At 41.5% G+C, this 21,086-nt stretch overlaps 1 long non-coding RNA gene across 1 annotated transcript in view; it reads right to left on the bottom strand.

The window, feature by feature from the left end:
• Nucleotides 1-1,809: 1,809 nt before the first annotated feature.
• Nucleotides 1,810-21,086, bottom strand: part of LOC142140316 (uncharacterized) — a 131,744-nt gene continuing 112,467 nt past the window's right edge. Inside the window, exon 5 of the long non-coding RNA XR_012688397.1 lies at nt 1,810-2,014. This is a non-coding gene — a long non-coding RNA (uncharacterized LOC142140316). The remainder of the gene's footprint in view (nt 2,015-21,086) is intronic.

Here is a 21,086-nt window from a genome sequence, read left to right as displayed (position 1 = left end):
GAGGAATATTATAAGCTTGCCTGAAGAGGTGAGTTTTCAGAGAACGGTTGAAAGTTTGTAGACCAGGAGGTAAATGTATCAAGGTCCGATTTTGACAGCGTGTTAAAATCGCCGCAAATCGCGTGTGTTTACCCGCGATTTTAGTTCTAAAACTCAGCAAATGTATCAAGGTGCGATTTTGAGCCTCATCTTCAAAATCACTGGTCATCTCCGGCGATTTGATGCGAGTTCAAACACGCCCGTATTTGTCGAACTCTCCTGTGTTTTGCAAACTCTCCTGTGTTTAGGTGTCAATTTACATAGCCAAGAGAAAACTCAGGTCTCACTGGTTGTCAGTTTCAACTGCAAATCCCGCGTGATTTAAACCTCACTAACATTATAAAAGCTCAGGTATTTCCTTATTCTAGTTGAAAGAGAGATAGAAAGATATTGAGAGATAGTGAGAGATTTGTTAAGAAGGGTTAGTGGGGGTTTTTTTTGTTGGTGTGAGAAGGTTTATTTTTTTTTTATCTTGCATTTTGGTTCATTGTCTTTTTTTTTCCTTTTAGTGGTTTGTCTTTTGTTTGCAATTGTTTATTTCATTTCTTTGTACATTTGGTCTGTTTTTTTGTAGTCTATATATTACTTTGTTGTGTTGACTTTCCCTTCTGTTTCACATTTTTATTTTATTCCCCCCCTTTGTGTGAGTATGTTGAGAGGAAGGAGAGGTGTGGAGGGTAGGGAGAGTGGGGAGGAGGAGATAGAGGAGTTAGGAGGTCAGGAGGAGCAGACAGGCCCTTCTGCTGGAAAAACTAAATCTGGGCGCAATGTCCGGTTTAGTTTTTCAGAGAATTGTGCTCTGGTGCACTCTTTAGTGCCTATTTATGATAGGATTTTAAGCAGCCTTGCTGCAAAACCCCCATTTATTCGTAAAAAGAAAATCTGTGGCAAAATCTTACTGATGCAGTCAATGCAATAGGCCATATAAAAGGTTCGGTGGAGAATTGTCGCAAGCAAATTAGTGACATCAAAAGTTGGGTGAAGGAGAAGATGTCTGAAGAACGGCGAGCTGCTGCAGGTACTGGCGTTGGGATTTACATTAATATATCACACAGGGGGATACAAGGATCCTGATTTTCTTAAACACCTCCCAAACATACATCTTCCTATTAAATAGGAGACCCCTGGCTATAAAGTGCATATACAGATTATTGTCCTCTATATTAACACTCACTACTTCACAGTATTACTGTCCCATAATTGTCAGAATCTGAGGCATCAACTTCTAAAACTTTATAGAGAAACTCATAACATGAGCATGCTGTACCTTAGGATGTGTTAATTTTCCCAGCTTGGAATCACATATTTGTTTTTGGGTTCTTTTGTTTGTTTTTCTGGTCAAATGGTTAATGTGTTTAGTCCTTTGTGGTTATTAGTATATGTGTATTTGGTATCGATAAAAAAATACATTTAAAACTTTTGTGTTTTTAGTTCATGTTTATATTCAATAGTGAATAGTGTAGGGTACCTTTGTAGCCACAAATAATTATGTATTATATTTTCTAGGCACTGCTGGTGGGCCTCCTGTTGTCATCTCATATACCTCCTATGAGGAGGAATTTAAACAATTGATACCCCCTGAGGTCCTGGAGGGGATAAATATCCGGGACACAGACAGACCTGTGTCTCAGCCAATGGCTGGTGAGTATTGGCTAATGATGTCCTGTTGTACATTGTATGTGTAAACAGTTATCCTGCAGCCTGCTTTGTAATTAGTTACAATACATCTAGCACATAAGTCTGTTTCTTTTTTAATCATTTTTATTTGCAAGGGTGATTAGTAAGTTACCAGAAAAGATTAATTTAATGTAACATTGCACATGTATTTCAATACAGCCTCCACACAACAGCAGCCATGTACAGTGGCAACAGGCCCGGAGGTAGTGGCCGCACCAGCAGCACCGGCAGAACCAGCAGCACCAGCAGCATCAGCAGGGGACACAGATGAGGAGGATTGTGGAGCAGGTAAATCCACCTATGTTGGTGAAGAAACAAAAAACAAAAAAAACATTAGTTTTCCTGTAATGGCAATCACCTGTATCTGGTAGTGAGTAAAGAATGTGTATTTTATTATAATAATTTTCCGTTAAGGGACATCACAAGAAGATCCCAGTCAGACTGTTGCAGCTACAGATGACGAATGTGGGTACTACATTATCTTACAGTCCATGTCAGATGTCCCTGAACTCCTGGTGCTGCGTGATTCCCAACCGTCACCCACTGGCCCACAACCCCCAGAGAGTCACCCACAAGGTGAACCTGCACCCACATTGGCGGATTCTCTCCGGCAATTTTGTAGTGTCCAGGAGAATTTGGTGGGATGTCACCAAGATTTAATGCGGGGGATCCATCGACAGCTACATTGAACCTCCCGAATCCTGCAGCACATGCAGGATGAGCAAAGGCAAATAGCCAATACAATGAATCACATTGATACCTCCTTGACCCAAATAAACACATCCATCAATAATCAAACAGGGGCTATGCGAGAAATGTTCTCAACGTTTATTGGTGTTCTGGGCGAACTCATCACCAGACTCCCACTACCAGGGCCGGACTGGCCATCTGGCACTTCTGGCAAATGCCAGAAGGGCCGATGGCTATATGGGACGGCCCGACTCCTCCTGACTTCCTGGTGGCTGAACCAGCCACCTCTGTTGTGCGCTCCTCAGCTTCCTCTCCATTATGCTGTGCACTGTCTCTCACCCCCTCTCCCAGCAGCCCTTACCCCACTGGCTCTCTCACACTCATGATCCCCGCAACTCGCGGCACCCCCGCGACCCCTCCCGCGAAACTCGTGGCCCCCCCGTGACCCCCCCACGCGAAAATCAGGTGGGGGGTCGTGGGGGTGCAGCGATTTTCGTGGGTGGGGGTCACGGGGGTGCCGCGAGTTGCGGGTATCATAAATGTGTGAGAGAGCCAGTGGGGTAGGGGCTGCTGGGAGAGGGGGTGAGAGACCCAGGGGGGAAGGGGCTGCTGGGAGAGGGGGTGAGAGAGCCAAAGGGTAAGGGGGTGCTGGGAGAGGGGGTGAGACAGCCAAAGGGGAAGGGGATGCTGGGAGAGGGGATGAGAGAGCCAAAGGGGAAGGGGGTGCTGGGAGAGGGGGTGAGAGAGCCAAAGGGGAAGGGGGTGCTGGGAGAGGGGGTGAGAGAGCCAAAGTGGAAGGGGGTGCTCGGAGAGGGGGTGAGAGAGCCAAAGGGGAAGGGGGTGCTGGGAGAGAGGGTGAGAGAGCCAAAGGGGAAGGGGATGCTGGGAGAGTGGGTGAGAGAGCCAAAGGGGAAGGGGGTGCTGGGAGAGGGGTGTGAGAGCCAAAGGGGAAGGGGGTGCTGGGAGAGGGGGTGCTGGTAGAGGGTGTGAGAGAGCCAAAGGGGAAGGGGGTGCTGGGAGAGGGGGTGAGAGAGCCAAAGGGGAAGGGGGTGCTGGGAGAGGGGGTTAGAGAGCCAAAGGGGAAGGGGGTGCTTGGAGAGCGTGTGAGAGAGCCAAAGGGGAAGGGGGTGCTGGGAGAGGGGGTGAGAGAGCAAAAGGGGAAGGGGGTGCTGGGAGAGGGGGTGAAAGAGCCAAAGGGGAAGGGAGTGCTGAGAGGGGTGAGAGAGCCAGGGGAAAGGGGGTGCTGGGAGAGTGGGTGAGAGAGCCAAAGGGGAAGGGGGTGCTGGGAGAGGGGTGTGAGAGCCAGGGGGAAGGGGGTGCAGGAAGAGGGGTGAGAGAGCCAGGGGGATAGAGGGTGCAGGAAGAGGGGTGAGGGAGCCAGGGGGGTAGACAGTGCAGGAAGACGTGTGAGAGCGCCAGGGGAGAAGGTGGTGCAGGAAGACATGTGAGAGAGCCAGGGGAGAAGGTGGTGCAGGGGGTTAAGTGAGAGGGACAAAGGAGAAGATGGTGCAGGGGCATAGGTAATAAAAAGAGTAAAGGGAGAGACATCTTAAGAATGGGAATGTCAGGGATGCAGCCATCATAAAACACAAGTAATAATGAAAACTGGGAATGCACAGAGGGGACAAGTGAAAAAAAAAAAATCAAGCCTTCATACTCCATTCACTTATATTTTCCATAACCCCACTTCTAAATTTCCGCTTCGACCACTGCCCTCTGTTCCTGCTCCCGACTGCCTGTGTGAGTTGACAGCTGCGGATCCCTCCTCGCCCAGCGTGCCCAGTAGGAGAACAGAACACAGTATGCCATAATCAGGTAAGTTCATATATTTTCTCGTGTGCAATGTGTTTTTAACCATCCTTTCATGAACTGGGGGCACTTCTGTGTATCCAAAGACGTTTAAAACACTATGTATTGTTTATTATTGCGCTGTAATGTTTCTTGCATATCTATCTGTACATAGATTTTTAATTAAGAGGAAAAAACATTGCTTGTCATAAATTTTATACGATTGTGTCAATATATCTATTTTTGTTTGCATTGTAAATGGTGTATTAAACTGCTCCTGGGACTCACACTCTCAGTATCTGATATGCTGTACCAATTTTTATTTGTGAATGAGTTTTTGTCTGGGCACTACTAATAATTTGGGGGCACTACTATGGCATAATGTTATTTGGGGACACTATTGTGGCATAATATGAACTGGGCGCACTACGGTGTGGCATAATATGAACTTCTGCCAAAGACAAGTCTCTCATTGTTGAATATGATGGGAGCCCAAAGAAGTTGCTGTATTGTGGCCCAAAATTCCTCTTGTTGGCCCTGCCTGTGAGTCAAGGGGGTAAACGTCTCCAGGTAAATAATTTGAATGTTTCCTATCTGTTTTCCATTAAACTGATGAATCACAACCAATTATCTCGCACCCACCTCCTATATCACCCTTAATTTATATACTGTTATTTAAAATGAATAGAAAAGACGCAAATCCAGTTACTAAAAAAAGTTAGTAAAAAAAATATTTTTCTCTGACATTTTGCTGTAGATGGAAATACTTTTAGTGCGGCCGTGTGGGTTCAAATGATCATTCAATAGTTATGTTTTTTTTTAGATATGTGTTAGAGTTTTATTTCATGTGGAATGATTCATGAAAATTCTGCCATTACTATTTATTTGAGGGAAAAGGATACCTGTTACCTATATGTGTGTAAGTATTCTGTTGTTGCTATTTTGTGGGAAATTTGGAAAAAGCAAAACATTGGTTTCCTACAGTGGCGCCTGTATAATTGGTGCTATTGCTGTAGTATGGGGTGGCGTGGTGGCGGCAATGCTGTAGTGTGTTTAGGGCTTAGTATTGTTAATAAGTAGGAGAGGGTATTGCTGTAATGTGGGGGTGATGCTGGATGCTGTAAGGTGGGGGGTGATGCCGGTTGCTGTAATGTGGGGGGTGATGGCAGTTGCTGTAATGTGGGGGTGATGCTGGTTGCTGTAATGTGGGGGGTGATGCTGGACGCTGTAATGTGGGGGGTGATGCCGGTTGCTGTAATGTGGGGGGTGATGGCAGTTGCTGCAATGTGGGGGGTGATGCTGGTTGCTGTAATGTGGGGGGGTGATGCTGGTTGCTGTAATGTGAGTGGTGATGCTGGTTGCTGTAATGTGGGGGGTGATGCCGGTTGCTGCAATGTGGGGGGTCATGCCGGTTGCTGCAATGTGGGGGTCATGCTGGATGCTGTAATGTGGGGGGTGATGCTGGTTGCTGTAATGTGGGGGTGATTGATGTAGTATGAGTGTGTGGGGGGTTATTTATTGCTGTAATTTGGGTACTAATAATGTATTGTCATGGTATGTATTGATATAATTGGGGTGCTAACAATGCAATGTTGAGGGTCATTAGAAATAATTCTCCCCCACACACACACTCATACTACATCATGTTGTACTGCGCCAGCATCAGTGTGCAACAATATAGTGCACAGAACCCACAACACGTGGGCCTGTGTGCTTTAAATGCCAGGGCTGATTTTTAGTCCCAGTCCGGCCCTGTTGGCATTGATATTAACATTAAATCATTAAATGTATATATAAATCATATTGTAGTCATGTTCTCATTCAATTCCACTTTCATCCTCCCTGTATACATACTTACATACTTTTACAATAGTCATCTCAACTTGTTAGTGTATATATGAGTGAATCATGACAATTAGTAAATATCATATTCTTCAGATTCTTTATGTGTATATAAATATATACATATATAGATATAGATAGGTATATATATATATATATATATATATATATATATATATATATATATATTTATAAATATATATATTCCATAGACAAAAAACCTTACGGTTTAACATGTCCGATTAAGGTTCCTTACACACAATCTAAAATGTATGAAAACTATTGAAACTATTCCACTCAAACTCCAAAAAGCAATGAAATTACGACGATTAAGGCAGAAGCCTTAATGGACGTGTTCCTAGAGCAATACAGACATGGTAAGCCATCACATCCTGCGGTTAGCTGCAGATTCAGCACTATCATTGCTGTCACTCACAAAATGGTGGATCTGCTAATTCACAGATTTGTGTGTTCACTGGAATACACACATACAGTACTATTACATTTTCTTAGTTTAGCTTTATCGTAGTTTAGGGCCTGGGTGTCTTAGAAAGAGACAGTAAAGCAACTTCATAAAAAATTAGAACTACAAAATAACAATAGAGTTAAATACACTTTACATGGACTAGTGGCTACTGGTTTTTGCTAATGCATTGCATATATATAATAGTACTAGACGGTATATACAGACTGAGCTAGATAGATATCATTCTGAACTATTTATTTCTTTGAGAAAAACTGTGCTTTTGCTGTCTGACTATTAGCAGCAGAATGAAAAAAACAAACATTTCTTTCCTTTAAAATTGAAAGTTTTTCTAGTGAAAGTAATCTTGTTCCTAATAATGCTGTTGATGTCATTATATTGTCGACTTTATAAAACTCTATAAAACTGCCCACCAATCATATTATGTCCATCCTGTATCTGTCGTACACATGCATGTATCACACCTGGGTGTTGTCTCATCATCTGTTAAATAATGTCTACTGACGTCGACGCTGTCCATCTGATGAGCTGGGATATTGTCGCTGCTGTCCCCTCTCCAATGTATTGCTACTGACCCTCTCCAATGTATTTGCTGCAGTGCTGATCCTCTCCAATGCATTGCTGCATGCTGACACCCTCCAATGTATTTGCTGCTCACCCTCTCCAATGTGTCACACATGCTGCTTAATGGGTACCTACTTGGTGTATCTTCTATATTCAAAGGAAAGTGTAATTGATGTAAGCATTTTCAATGAGGATGATGATGAGGGTGATACTTGGTTACTGTTGATGACCACTGTTATCCAAATGCCCATGATTCATATGTTAACATCCCTATTTAATCTCCAGTTGAACAACCAACAGTCAAAATGTCGGCTTTTGTGGGGGCCCAAACAATTTAAGCACTTAAGCCACAAAAGGGGTGTCACACGCCGGTCCCATAGACAAGTACCGGCATTGTTACCTGTTTCGTGGAAGCGGTGATCTAGGTTACTAAATTTCTTTTTCAAGGCATCATCTGTATTTGGTTCTACGCATGTGCGGCCTGTTACCCTCATGTATTACCTCTTACCTGTTCCCATTGGTGCTAAGGATTTTGGAGCGCTATTTAAACCTCCCATTGTCCCTCTGTCCAATGTGTTTGAGTTACACACTCTCTTTATGGACTTGGCTTCCGTTGGTTTGTCTCTCCTGCTTTGCCTTGCTTATCGTCCTGGATCGGCTGTACTTCCTTCTGCGGACACTACTTATGAATTACCCATTGCACCTGGTCTCCTAGCTACTGCCCTGGAATCCTCATCTACGGACCAGCTAACTCAATGCCTCTGCTGCTTAATCACTGGGAGACGCCGCTGTAACAAGTAACTCACCTGTTGTTCGAATCATCCTTCATTTGAGCGGCTAAGTTCTATTTCTTCGTTTCTCCTGCACATTGAACTGCTGTTAACAAACTACCTGGCGTACTTGTACTCCTGGTTGCTAATCCGAAATCACCATCTACGGATCAGCTAGGCCAACACCTCTGCTGCTGCTGGGCTGAGTTTGCAATTGTAACCAGTAACTCACTTGCTGTCAGAATCATCATTCATGGATCAGCTAGCTCAACACCACTGCCGCTTCTACACTAGGACTGCTGCTTTACCAGTATCCCACCCGTTGTTGAATCACCATTCACGGATCAGCTAAGTTCCATTTCCTTGTTAATATTCATATATTGAACTGTCGCTGTAACCAGTAACTCACCTGTTGCTAGAATCATCTTTAATGGATCAGTTAAAGTTCTACTCCATGTCTGCCTCTGGTTGAACTGCTGCTGTGCCAGTGATTCGTCTGCTAGCCTCTGAGTTATTATTCTTGGATCAGCTACGTTCTACTCAACCACTGTTTTCATCTGAACTATAGCTGTATCAGTGATTCCTCAGCTGTTACTTTGAGTTACCATTCCTGGATCAGCTAGTCCTAACCTTGTTCCCGCTATTGTTGAACTGTTTCTGTATCAATGATTCTCCTGCTGTTACCCTGAGTTACCAATTACAAACCAACTAGTTCTATCCATTCTCATTGACTATCTGAACTGTTGTTGTATCAATGATTCTCCTGCTGTTACCCTGTGTTATCAATTACAGAGCAGCTAGTTCTAATTCATCTTCATTGCCATTAGGACCGTTACTAAATCAGTGATACTCCTGATGTTGTCCCCGAGTTACCAACCCGTTGTTTCTAGCTCCACCATTATTCTGTCAACGCTCATTCGGGAGGCCGCGACCTGCGAGATAGGAGTAGCGAAGCCCATACCCCCTTGCGGGGGTCACTGGCGAAAACCCCCCACCCGCTAGACTACGCGCTCCGGAGTGTGTACCACTTACTGACAGAAAAAGGGGATCCACTAAATATTCTTCTGGAGCATGACAAGGGGCAGTGCTTGTCGCTACAGTGTTAACTTATGTGAATCCATGTCCATTTCAGCATATGGGTAGGTGGATGTCCCGGTGGGTGGCTGTCCCCAAGGACAATGCCATCTTGCACGATTTTGGCTATTCCACTTTTCCCCAAGAGTTTTCTGAAGCCGTCGTTGTAGTACATTCTTGCACACAAATTACCTTTTTTGGGGGCTTTTTATAACTCATTGCAAATCCTAACTTTTTCAGCATGTCACTAGTGCTGCTATTAGTCAAATGACTGCTGGTTGGGTGAACAATATGTCAATTTTCTTAATTTCTCAGAATGTGGACATACAAATTCAATTGCATTGTCTTGACAAGACAGATGTTTGGAGAACCAATTCTGCATCAATGTGAGTTATATACACTGGGAAGGCCAACTATTGACCAATCTGAACTGTCTAGTTTACATATTTTTTACACTTCACTAATATAACATATATGTATTATTTATACATTCCATATTTATATAAATTCCATATTGATATACATGACAATTTATACATGACATTTATATACTTGAAAATATATACGAGTGATGAGTCCCCTTGCTTGATTCACAAGGGCAGCATTACGGCACATACTCGAGCTAGAGCTAGAGCTATTCTGTCAGATCTACCTCACTCATACCATAAAAAGCACTTAGAGTAAAACAAGGTGTTTGAAAGCTCTACTCTTGGCTCCCGATGTATACTCTACCCAACAACAGTGCATAATAAATAAACAGATGAAGGTGCAGGCTACCTTTGTCTATTTAGTTTTATCAATGTCTAATGTATTAATTCTACCACTGTCCATTCAATGAATACTGCCTGTTTCTGTAGTACGTGTCTATGATGGATGCTCTTTCACATTCCACATTTGTGCACGCCACCATCTTCGTTCATCATCTAAATTTAATTATATAGCACCATCAAATTACGTTACACATTACAATTGGGTATCTTTCTACTGCTTTAACTCTCTACTAAATCCCTAACCACTGTCCATCCAATGAAGGCTACCTGTTTCTGTAGCATAAGTGTCTATGATGGATGCTCTGTTACGTTCTTTCTTGATTATGAAGTAGATCAGAGAGTAGAGAGGTATCATAAAAGTAATCCCCTTGTTCTTTCTTGTCTCCTCTGTGAAGCAATTATACAATTGAGAAAATTCATATGTCATTACTAATTTGATTTATGCTTCCACAGCTTGTCTTTAAAAGTGTAGTGAGTGGATCCCGGCTGTGATTTCTAGAACATTACTCTCTCTTATTATGACTTCAGCTACATCACACTCCTGTATGATTTGGAAGCATTATATCTGGAAGTCCAATTGCTGTTTGCAGTTCTGGATCATCTGTTTCTACATATCAGGTTTTGCAGACCAAGCTTGGTCTATGATGTTGCTAACGAAGTATACATCCTGTGAGAATTTAAGCTCTCATTCCACATGTTACCTTGTTATTCGAAAAAAGTAGTTTCTTTACTGAAGAAGCAATACACTTCTTACAACTTTTATTAAAGTAATTCTATCGTTTTCAAATAAGCATTGCATAGGCGATTGTATTGTGTTTCCAACGCACAAAGTGATTTATTTTAGCAGATGTAAAAAGTTAACAATTCAATACATTATTGTTATATAATACAGTACAGTAAAGCCAATACCAAAAGATACATACATACCGCTGCACTTCCACGGGCACCAGTGAACAGTAATTCACCCTGGAATACTGTGGTCAGAGAATGACTGAAGACTGGGAGCGCAGCTATGATTATATATACATTCAGTGTTACAGAGTGAACAATGCAGATGACGTGGCTTGCTTCTATAGGTCCAGACTTCGGGTGGGTCCAGGGTAAACAGGTCATAGGCTAGTTCAGACTAAAGAATCCAAAGGTGGGGGTCATCTCTCCAGGGGATGTGCTCCTTTGTTCCCGCCACGACTCCAGTTACAACTAGTCTATTAGCATTTTACAGTCAGCATCATATTAAAGGTTTATTCCCTAACATCAATAACTAGAGTATGCAATGTGCGATCTCTACGCCGAATGCACCGGACAGCTGCTGATGTAAAGGGGATTAATATGATATCAGACATGACACATTTCCTTTAACCTGAACCTTAAATAACACTGAGGTGTACATATAATCATAATATATAAACTAATAACAAACTAAATGGTATCTGCTCATAAATCACTGTAGAATAGATTCAATATGAATATGAATTATATAAATAACTAAATGTTGTAATGCGAGTGTGTGCGTGCGTATTTTACCGTGCGATCGCAGTATGCTACGTGTAGCGTGGCATACTGAGTGCAATCGGCCAATAAAACAATATTAACCAATATACTTTCGTTCATCCAATTATACGACTTAGACAGTTCCACCCTTTGATAGTATAATAACCTATCACCTTAAAGATGTTATATGCAGGATCTCAGTACCACGTTTCATTGTTATGTAATGCAAGACCCCCTTGGTGTATGACCATGCTGTCTGTAGATCTAAACAAGTTATCATAAGAGAGAGTCTTAATCCTCAAAACGACTTCTTCCTTTACTATAGATCGTACACTTCTGGAGCTTGGAGATAACCTTTTGTATGCCCTTCAAGGGTGCAATAAAAAACGTAATACATTATTTGGAAAGGTACAGAGTACAATAGAAAATGTATCAGTTATACAGAATACTCTATTACAGTTCTTCAAGTTTAACAGGTTCCTCTGTCCAACGCATGTCTTTAAGCTCAGAATACATTTAAACACTTCATGGTCATCAATAGCATCATCCTATGTCTATCAATAATGCCATATACAATCTCCTTCAGCTTGCTTTAATATACACACTTCTAATAATGTCATCAGTTCTTTTCATCAACACTTGTGGGCAGGCTATTGTCTGTTCGTTCTTCCCAGTCTCCCAATACTCAGGTTTCTTTGTACATGAATTAGTGATCGGCTTGCAAACACTATTGGGAGACTTCAGACTAAGGGACCTAGGTGTTGTACTTTTTCCCTAGTGACCACCCACCCATAATTTGGGTATCTCAAGAATATTTAGTGGAAAGAGAACTAATCCTACTTGATATAATCACTGAGGCACGTGAGAGCAGGCCCAGCACTATGTTTGGTCTAAAACCTTACCCACCCAAAAATGATAATCGTTCTCAAGGATGCCTGCTCAAGTTCGAATATTACTGGACTGGCATCACTGGGTGTACCTCTTTATTAACTATGTGGTCAACGTACTTACGGACGTAATGTTACTCAGACAATAGCCCCTCGCACTTTCTCCAAGCTTTCCAAATTTTCCTTTACCCCTGAATTGAATAGAGTAATTGGCTGGACCGATTATGCTACTAACTTCTCCTTCATCCCTAACCCCTCAATATCATTACCTGAACCAGCCTCTGTCACATGTTAACATTAAAAGAATTGACCGTCCTGAGAAGAGGATGAAATGAGAGAAACACAAAACAGGAAAAATTACAACTTCATGATGGACAGCTGTCTTAGCCTTTGGCTCAGGTGCTACTAACTGCATTCGAGGCCTTCCAGAACAGATTCATGAGTGCCCTTGGACCCTTCTCTGAGTGTTGGCTCCTCTGCAGTGAGTGGAATGGGTACCAGTGTCTCTGCTACTCTTGGTGCTGGTAGCTTACACTTGGCACTTGTCTGTCAAATAACCTGAGCCTAAGAACTTGTTGTTCCACAACTTACTCTACCGGTCCAACATCCTGACAGTTAGTGTTTCTTTTCAGGAAACAGTGTTTTGAACAATCTCGGTTGCTGTCTCACTATTTACCTTCCCTCTCAAGGTCTAAACTAGTCTCTCATTTACAAATTCATCCCAAGAGGGTTCAAGAACATTTCAAAAGTCAACAGGTTAAGAGGCAGCTCAGGAGTGGTATTGATAGTGTTGAGGACTAGTGGCTAATGCCATCAGCCACTTCAATCAAGTTAGGGCAGCACGGTGGCATAGTGGTTAGCACTTCTGCCTCACAGCGCTGGGGTCATGAGTTCAATTCCCGATCATGGCCTTATCTGTGTGGAGTTTGTATGTTCTCCCTGTGTTTGCGTGGGTTTCCTCCGGGTGCTCCGGTTTCCTCCCACACTCCAAAAACATACTAGTAGGTTAATTGGCTGCTATCAAAAATTGACCCTAGTCTCTGTCTGTGTCTCTATCTGTGTCTGTGTCTGTGTCTGTGTGTGTGTTAGGGAATTTAGACTGTAAGCTTCAATGGGGCAGGGACTGATGTGAATGAGTTCTCTGTACAGCGCTGCGGAATCAGTGGCGCTATATAAATAAATGGTGGTGATGAAATGGTGATGATGAAGTTCCAACTATCATTCTATTCAATTAGTTCTACCTAGTACAGTTACTTTATGTTCACACTGGTTTGTGGCTAATCAAAAAGTATGTAATTCGTTACCACTACTCATACATTATACATTTATTATCAATAACATGAATACCCCTATCACCTATTATAATTCTATGGCTATCACATTGAATAACAAAAGCTTTGAGTATGACACAGCAATACATTAGACCAGGGATAGTCAAACCTGTCCTCAAGGGCCATATCCAGTTCATGTTTTTAGGATTTCTGTCTGTAGAAACAGGTGGGATAATTACTGACCCAGCCAAATAGATTAACTCAGCTGTGCATGATTAAAGAAATCCTAAAAACATGAACTGGATATGGCCCTTGAGGACAGGTTTGACTATCCCTGCATTAGACACATTTCAATACACCTTTACCCAGACATATTTCATTGGTACACCAGTGTATACTTGAGGATCCTGCATGGTGGTAATTGGATGACGTGGATTTGTTTTATCTGGAGAAAAACCCATCTGCAGGAGGGATATGGGATGGCTCTATTGGAATCATTTCCTGACATTCTCTTAATCAAGATAGGACGTTGTCGTCCTACTAGCTTGAGAAGAAATGTCTGGTGTACCCCAATACATTCTTACCAGCTTGCACATACCTTCTGTACCCAGCTGAGCCAGACCATGTGCTGCCTCCGCTAGGTCTGGAAGATACACTCTGGGAGCTACTGGTCTACCTTATCCATCTCTCCAGGGTCCGCCAGACTCCTAGCCACATCTCTTCACCTTCCAGACAGTTAATTCTTCAGGTAACACAAATCTTAGTATATTACCCAATAGGTGTATGCGTGCATGTGTGTGTGTGTGTTCACATTTTAAAACTCAAACAAAAAATAGAGAGAAGGAAACTTTTTGCGCTATCCGTTCCCACTCTAACATACAATAATGAACCGATATCTTCTTTTTAGATAATGTTGATTGCCATATAAAACGTAAAAACTTCACAACTTCAGGATATCCAATCCCCGCAATTAGAAATACACTTATAATTAGTATTAGCCCGTGTTCCCGTAGCAGGTACTTGAAACGAGGAGACCTGATCTTGTCCGCCCGCTTTTCACATATGGTAACAATCAGAGTATTTCAGCAATCCCCCACATGTCTCGGACACCACATTAAAAGAAAAATAAAGACATCTAGTGTACTACGTTTTAAAATTTAATACAAATACAACAGGGGATGTGGTTACCAGTACCGGATAAGTGAAAAAATATAAAACACGAAAATTCTACATTTTCTAGGGTTTCACATTATGTCATATCTTGTGGCAAAAATCTACTCCAATGTTCTACACAGAGATGCATATCTGTATGCTTAACTTCTAGCAATCTCCTGTCCTCCCCACCCTTTGTGCATACATATAAAGGCACATTTTTGTACAGGAGGCACAAAACACAACAAAAACGAAACAGATATGCAATCTATAAAACATGAATCGTATTTCCACACAAAAAAACAACTTTCTGCTTAACATTAGCAACGTCTATACACATAACACCAAACCCCTGACTGTTTCTGTAACTCATGTCAATCTAGTGTATATCCAGGAGTTTGTCTTATGTCAAAAAAATATGTCTTAGCCCCATTACTGAGACTATGTCTATGTCTTTTTTATCTATACAAAAGCAGAGAGAGAGAGAGAGAGAGAGAGAGATAGAGAGATACTAGCATGCGAAATAAGAAAGCAATGAATAATAGGAATACAAAGATTTGAGTACAAGGGTTTCAAAACAAACATACATGCAGAAAGGGAGATTTTACAGCAAAAATGACAGCTGGATTGGACTCTATGGGAAAATGGCTGTATTCATTTCACTAATCCCCTTAGCTATTTGCTAAACAATGACCCCTCCCCATACTTGACATGGGGGTCTTACATCAACCGTGCAATCCAGTGTCGTCCGTCATTTGTTCATTAAGAACTCGGTATCAAATTGACTACATACCTTTGCGACGGACTTTCTGACTTATGACAGAGAAATGGAAAAAAACATTAACTCTCGATGACTCATCTGAGATACATAAAACAATATTTTGGAGCAAAGTATGTACATACTTCATTTTTGGATAATGATTCTCAGACAAACAAATTATCATGAGTCACTGCAGTCTAAAACAAAGAGTGTTCCAATGATCCATTGTTAATTAGTCTTTCAAGAGTAATCTTTCTATTTCTCTATCCCACCCCTTTAAACACTAAGTCTATATTTCTTCTGTGTACCCTCATCTGTGAGAACTAGATAGTTATCTTCAAACAGCAAACGAAACAAACATTTTCATTCTTTACCATCGGCCAGCAACCAGGAAAGCAAACATGTGACAACACAAAACAAACAAACACAATCAACAAAGATTACCTTTGAAATCAGGTTTTTCCTAAACCTGCACATTAATACTTACCATTGATTATTATTTGCCTTGCCTGGTCCTAATTTCCTAGCTTTTGCTCTAATATTTTCTTTGCAATCTTTCCTCAAATGTCCCTTCTTAAGACAGTTAAAATACTTCAAAGATTTCTGTTTCTTTCGTCCCTTATAGTGGTTTTTATAATTCTGAGGTTGTGAATGTAATTTTCCTAACGCCTGGATACCCAACATCATTAACCTATCACTCTGCACTTTTTCCTTTTTACATATATTTTGTCATGTTCTACAGCATTCTCTCTAATTTCATTTACCGTGAGACCTCTCCAATTAGGAAATGAGGTTTGTATCCAGGTCCTTAGATCCTCCTGGAGGCCGTCCATTAGTACTGCAACAGCTACCTCCCTATGATGTGGATTTTCCCTTATATCTGATATCCCTGTGTACTTAATCATGGCCGCTAGAGCCCTAGAAAAATAATCAGTTGTAATCTCATTACCTTTTTGTTTGATTGTGAATATTTTATTTACATTCCACTGTCACTGGGAAATATATGGCCAACTGTGTGATTATACGTCCAATATTATCCTGATTGACATCCTCAGTTAAGGATTTATCCTTCTCCAACCTACAATCCTTAATGAACTTTTGTATATCAGTATCGAGAGAAAGACAAGCTCTAAACACCAATCTTTATTAGTAGGCTCATGTGCATTACCTAAATGTCTAATAAATTTCTGACACTTGGCCAAATCTTTTCTAGGATCAGGGAAATCAGACATAATTGTAAATAGTTCCGTCTTAGTCCATGGAAAATGCATTGCTACATGTTTCATAGGAACTACACCATCTCTGTCCGCTTTCCCATTGGGAACTGCTGTTGTGCGGACAGGATGTAAGCCTACCAAATCACTATGTTCTGAACTAGTTGCTGGAATCGCTGTTGCAGTACAATGAATGTCTCCCCCTTTGATAACCTTTACATTATTCTTACCAATTTCAGCCGCTGCCCCTGCTGGTGGAACCGTTCCCTTTCCTTGTCCGTGTATGTTACTGGCATGGGCAATGGCTGAAATGACTGTGGGTACATCTTCTTCTTCTAAAACATTACTTAAGACATCATACAAGTTACTAGTTACAGTTTTTACATTTTTTGGTATTGGCTGTACTTTCCGCCCCGACCGAATTTTCCGGGGGCGTGCTTGCGCTCAGTTCTCCATGCTCACTTCCGTTGTGCACGCAATTTGCGCCACGCCTACTTCCGCTGAACACGCGCTCCCTTTACCCTTCTTGTTGCCACAATTTTAAACAGTCATCATGTTCAATTCTCATTTTTGTTGATTTAATCAACCGCACTTTATCTCTAACATTATTTAACACCTCTGAGTCAAAACTACATACGTTTGGGAAAGGTTTCACACACTCCCAGGTCATCTTGACCCATTTGTCGCAGTATGCCGTTGCATACGCACCATATTTATTATGTTTAACATACTCTGCCGAACCAACCGGCCATTCATTAGGCAGCACACAATTGGGCATGATTTCTTGGCCCTGGACGATTTCAACAGGTATGTCCCCTCAACACCACGCTACTGAGTACAACTAAACAATAACACGCAATTGTCAGCGTACTCACTGGAGAAACAACCTAACACAACTGGGATCAGACAAGTACCAACTTCGCAATACCCTGCTTTTCCTAGTTTGAGTACTTTACCACTGTTAGCAACCGATATCAATCAAGAATATCAGTGGTTGCAGTGTATTTCCTCCCACAGCTCCAAAGTCGCAATCACGGCTGCACTAAATCAACTATGCGGTCCGATCGCACCGCTTACAGATACTAACTATCAGTAAACTTTGCGATTACTATTGGGAATGCCTGTTATTTTCGCTTCGAGTATACCTGCCATGTATACTCTGTGGTGTCTCTTTATCACCTGCTCTTTGTTAGAACAGAACACCACTTCACACAAAGGTTTCTTTATATCCTGTTCACACCGAGAACAGAACCTTTGTTGTCAGGTCCTCTTTTTACAGTGCCCCGTCAGACACACCTGAACCAAAGCGCTATCAATTTTCAACAGTTCCACGCTGCCCTCCCAATACTCAATCACGGTCTTTTCATGCGGTCGAATCGCACCGCTCAATGAACTTTATGCGGACTACAGATAACACCGCAGTGCTCTGTCCCTTCCAGCAAAAAATACCCTTTATCTATAGACGTCGTGATTAGTATTGGGCGCACGTGCAAAACAAAACCTATATTCCATTACCAGTATACTTTTGTCTTTATGTATAACATTCACATACACACACACACAACCTTTTGTTTTCTGTACAGAAAATAAATTTCCCAAACAATGGCGCTATCTTTTCAGAGATTTTACCAAGTGATTACACTATGCATATATAACAGACTATGATCATGACTGTTTACACACGTGGCAACAATACCGATAATACACATACTCAATGCAGGAAGTACACATACCCTATGCAATGCAATACCATTTAAAACGCAAAACGACAATAAAAAGAAACATTTTTCTTTCTTGTCCCTAGATTTAAATTAGCGTTCCTTCCGACTATGCAACAACGGACATTCGGTTTCGCAACACAAAGTGGACCACAGGTCTTGAACACATTGCGTTCTTTCCCGTATGAGACGCGTCCGTCAATCCACCCTTTGTTGAGGAACCGAAAACCATAAGCATTGCATACCTGCCAATAACGTAACCTCCAAACTCAGAGCCCCAAATTATTAAAGCAATTCTATTGTTTTCAAATAAGCATTGCATAGGCGATTGTATTGTGTTTCCAACGCACAAAGTGATTTATTTTAGCAGATGTAAAAAGTTAACAATTCAATACATTATTGTTATATAATACAGTACAGTACAGCCAATACCAAAAGATACATACATACCGCTGCACTTCCACAGGCACCAGTGAACAGTAATTCACCCTGGAATACTGTGGTCAGAGAATGACTGAAGACTGGGAGCGCAGCTATGATTATATATAAATTTAGTGTTACAGAGTGAACAATGCAGATGACGTGGCTTGCTTCTATAGGTCCAGACTTCGGGTGGGTCCAGGGTAAACAGGTCATAGGCTAGTTCAGACTAAAGAATCCAAAGGTGGGGGTCATCTCTCCAGGGTATGTGCTCCTTTGTTCCCGCCACGACTCCAGTTACAACTAGTCTATTAGCATTTTATAGTCAGCATCATATTAAAGGATTATTCCCTAACATCCATAACTAGAGTATGCAATGTGCGATCTCTACGCCGAATGCACCGGACAGCTGCTGATGTAAAGGGGATTAATATGATATCAGACATGACACATTTCCTTTAACCTGAACCTTAAATAACACTGAGGTGTACATATAATCATAATATATAAACTAATAACAAACTAAATGGTATCTGCTCATAAATCACTGTAGAATAGATTCAATATGAATATGAATTATATAAATAACTAAATGTTGTAATGCGAGTGTGTGCGTGCGTATTTTACCGTGCGATCGCAGTATGCTACGTGTAGCGTGGCATACTGAGTGCAATCGGCCAATAAAACAATATTAACCAATATACTTTCGTTCATCCAATTATACGACTTAGACAGTTCCACCCTTTGATAGTATAATAACCTATCACCTTAAAGATGTTATATGCAGGATCTCAGTACCACGTTTCATTGTTATGTAATGCAAGACCCCCTTGGTGTATGACCATGCTGTCTGTAGATCTAAACAAGTTATCATAAGAGAGAGTCTTAATCCTCAAAACGACTTCTTCCTTTACTATAGATCGTACACTTCTGGAGCTTGGAGATAACCTTTTGTATGCCCTTCAAGGGTGCAATAAAAAACGTAATACATTATTTGGAAAGGTACAGAGTACAATAGAAAATGTATCAGTTATACAGAATACTCTATTACAGTTCTTCAAGTTTAACAGGTTCCTCTGTCCAACGCATGTCTTTAAGCTCAGAATACATTTAAACACTTCATGGTCATCAATAGCATCATCCTATGTCTATCAATAATGCCATATACAATCTCCTTCAGCTTGCTTTAATATACACACTTCTAATAATGTCATCAGTTCTTTTCATCAACACTTGTGGGCAGGCTATTGTCTGTTCGTTCTTCCCAGTCTCCCAATACTCAGGTTTCTTTGTACATGAATTAGTGATCGGCTTGCAAACACTATTGGGAGACTTCAGACTAAGGGACCTAGGTGTTGTACTTTTTCCCTAGTGACCACCCACCCATAATTTGGGTATCTCAAGAATATTTAGTGGAAAGAGAACTAATCCTACTTGATATAATCACTGAGGCACGTGAGAGCAGGCCCAGCACTATGTTTGGTCTAAAACCTTACCCACCCAAAAATGATAATCGTTCTCAAGGATGCCTGCTCAAGTTCGAATATTACTGGACTGGCATCACTGGGTGTACCTCTTTATTAACTATGTGGTCAACGTACTTACGGACGTAATGTTACTCAGACAATAGCCCCTCGCACTTTCTCCAAGCTTTCCAAATTTTCCTTTACCCCTGAATTGAATAGAGTAATTGGCTGGACCGATTATGCTACTAACTTCTCCTTCATCCCTAACCCCTCAATATCATTACCTGAACCAGCCTCTGTCACATGTTAACATTAAAAGAATTGACCGTCCTGAGAAGAGGATGAAATGAGAGAAACACAAAACAGGAAAAATTACAACTTCATGATGGACAGCTGTCTTAGCCTTTGGCTCAGGTGCTACTAACTGCATTCGAGGCCTTCCAGAACAGATTCATGAGTGCCCTTGGACCCTTCTCTGAGTGTTGGCTCCTCTGCAGTGAGTGGAATGGGTACCAGTGTCTCTGCTACTCTTGGTGCTGGTAGCTTACACTTGGCACTTGTCTGTCAAATAACCTGAGCCTATGAGCCTGAGCCTAGTATGCAATGTGCGATCTCTACGCCGAATGCACCGGACAGCTGCTGATGTAAAGGGGATTAATATGATATCAGACATGACACATTTCCTTTAACCTGAACCTTAAATAACACTGAGGTGTACATATAATCATAATATATAAACTAATAATAAACTAAATGCTATCTGCTCATAAATCACTGTAGAATAGATTCAATATGAATATGAATTATATAAATAACTAAATGTTGTAATGCGAGTGTGTGCGTGCGTATTTTACCGAGCGATCACAGTATGCCACGTGTAGCGTGGCATACTGAGTGCAATCAGCCAATAAAACAATATTAACCAATATACTTTCGTTCATCCAATTATACGACTTCGACACTTTGATAAAGCAAAGTTGTTTATTTGGAGCCATGCATTCCTTACTCT

Source organism: Mixophyes fleayi, chromosome 2 (assembly GCF_038048845.1).
Source record: "Mixophyes fleayi isolate aMixFle1 chromosome 2, aMixFle1.hap1, whole genome shotgun sequence".
Lineage (NCBI taxonomy): Eukaryota > Metazoa > Chordata > Amphibia > Anura > Limnodynastidae > Mixophyes > Mixophyes fleayi.
Note: the sequence above shows the minus strand (reverse complement) of the source record. Positions and strands in the feature narration are given on the sequence as shown.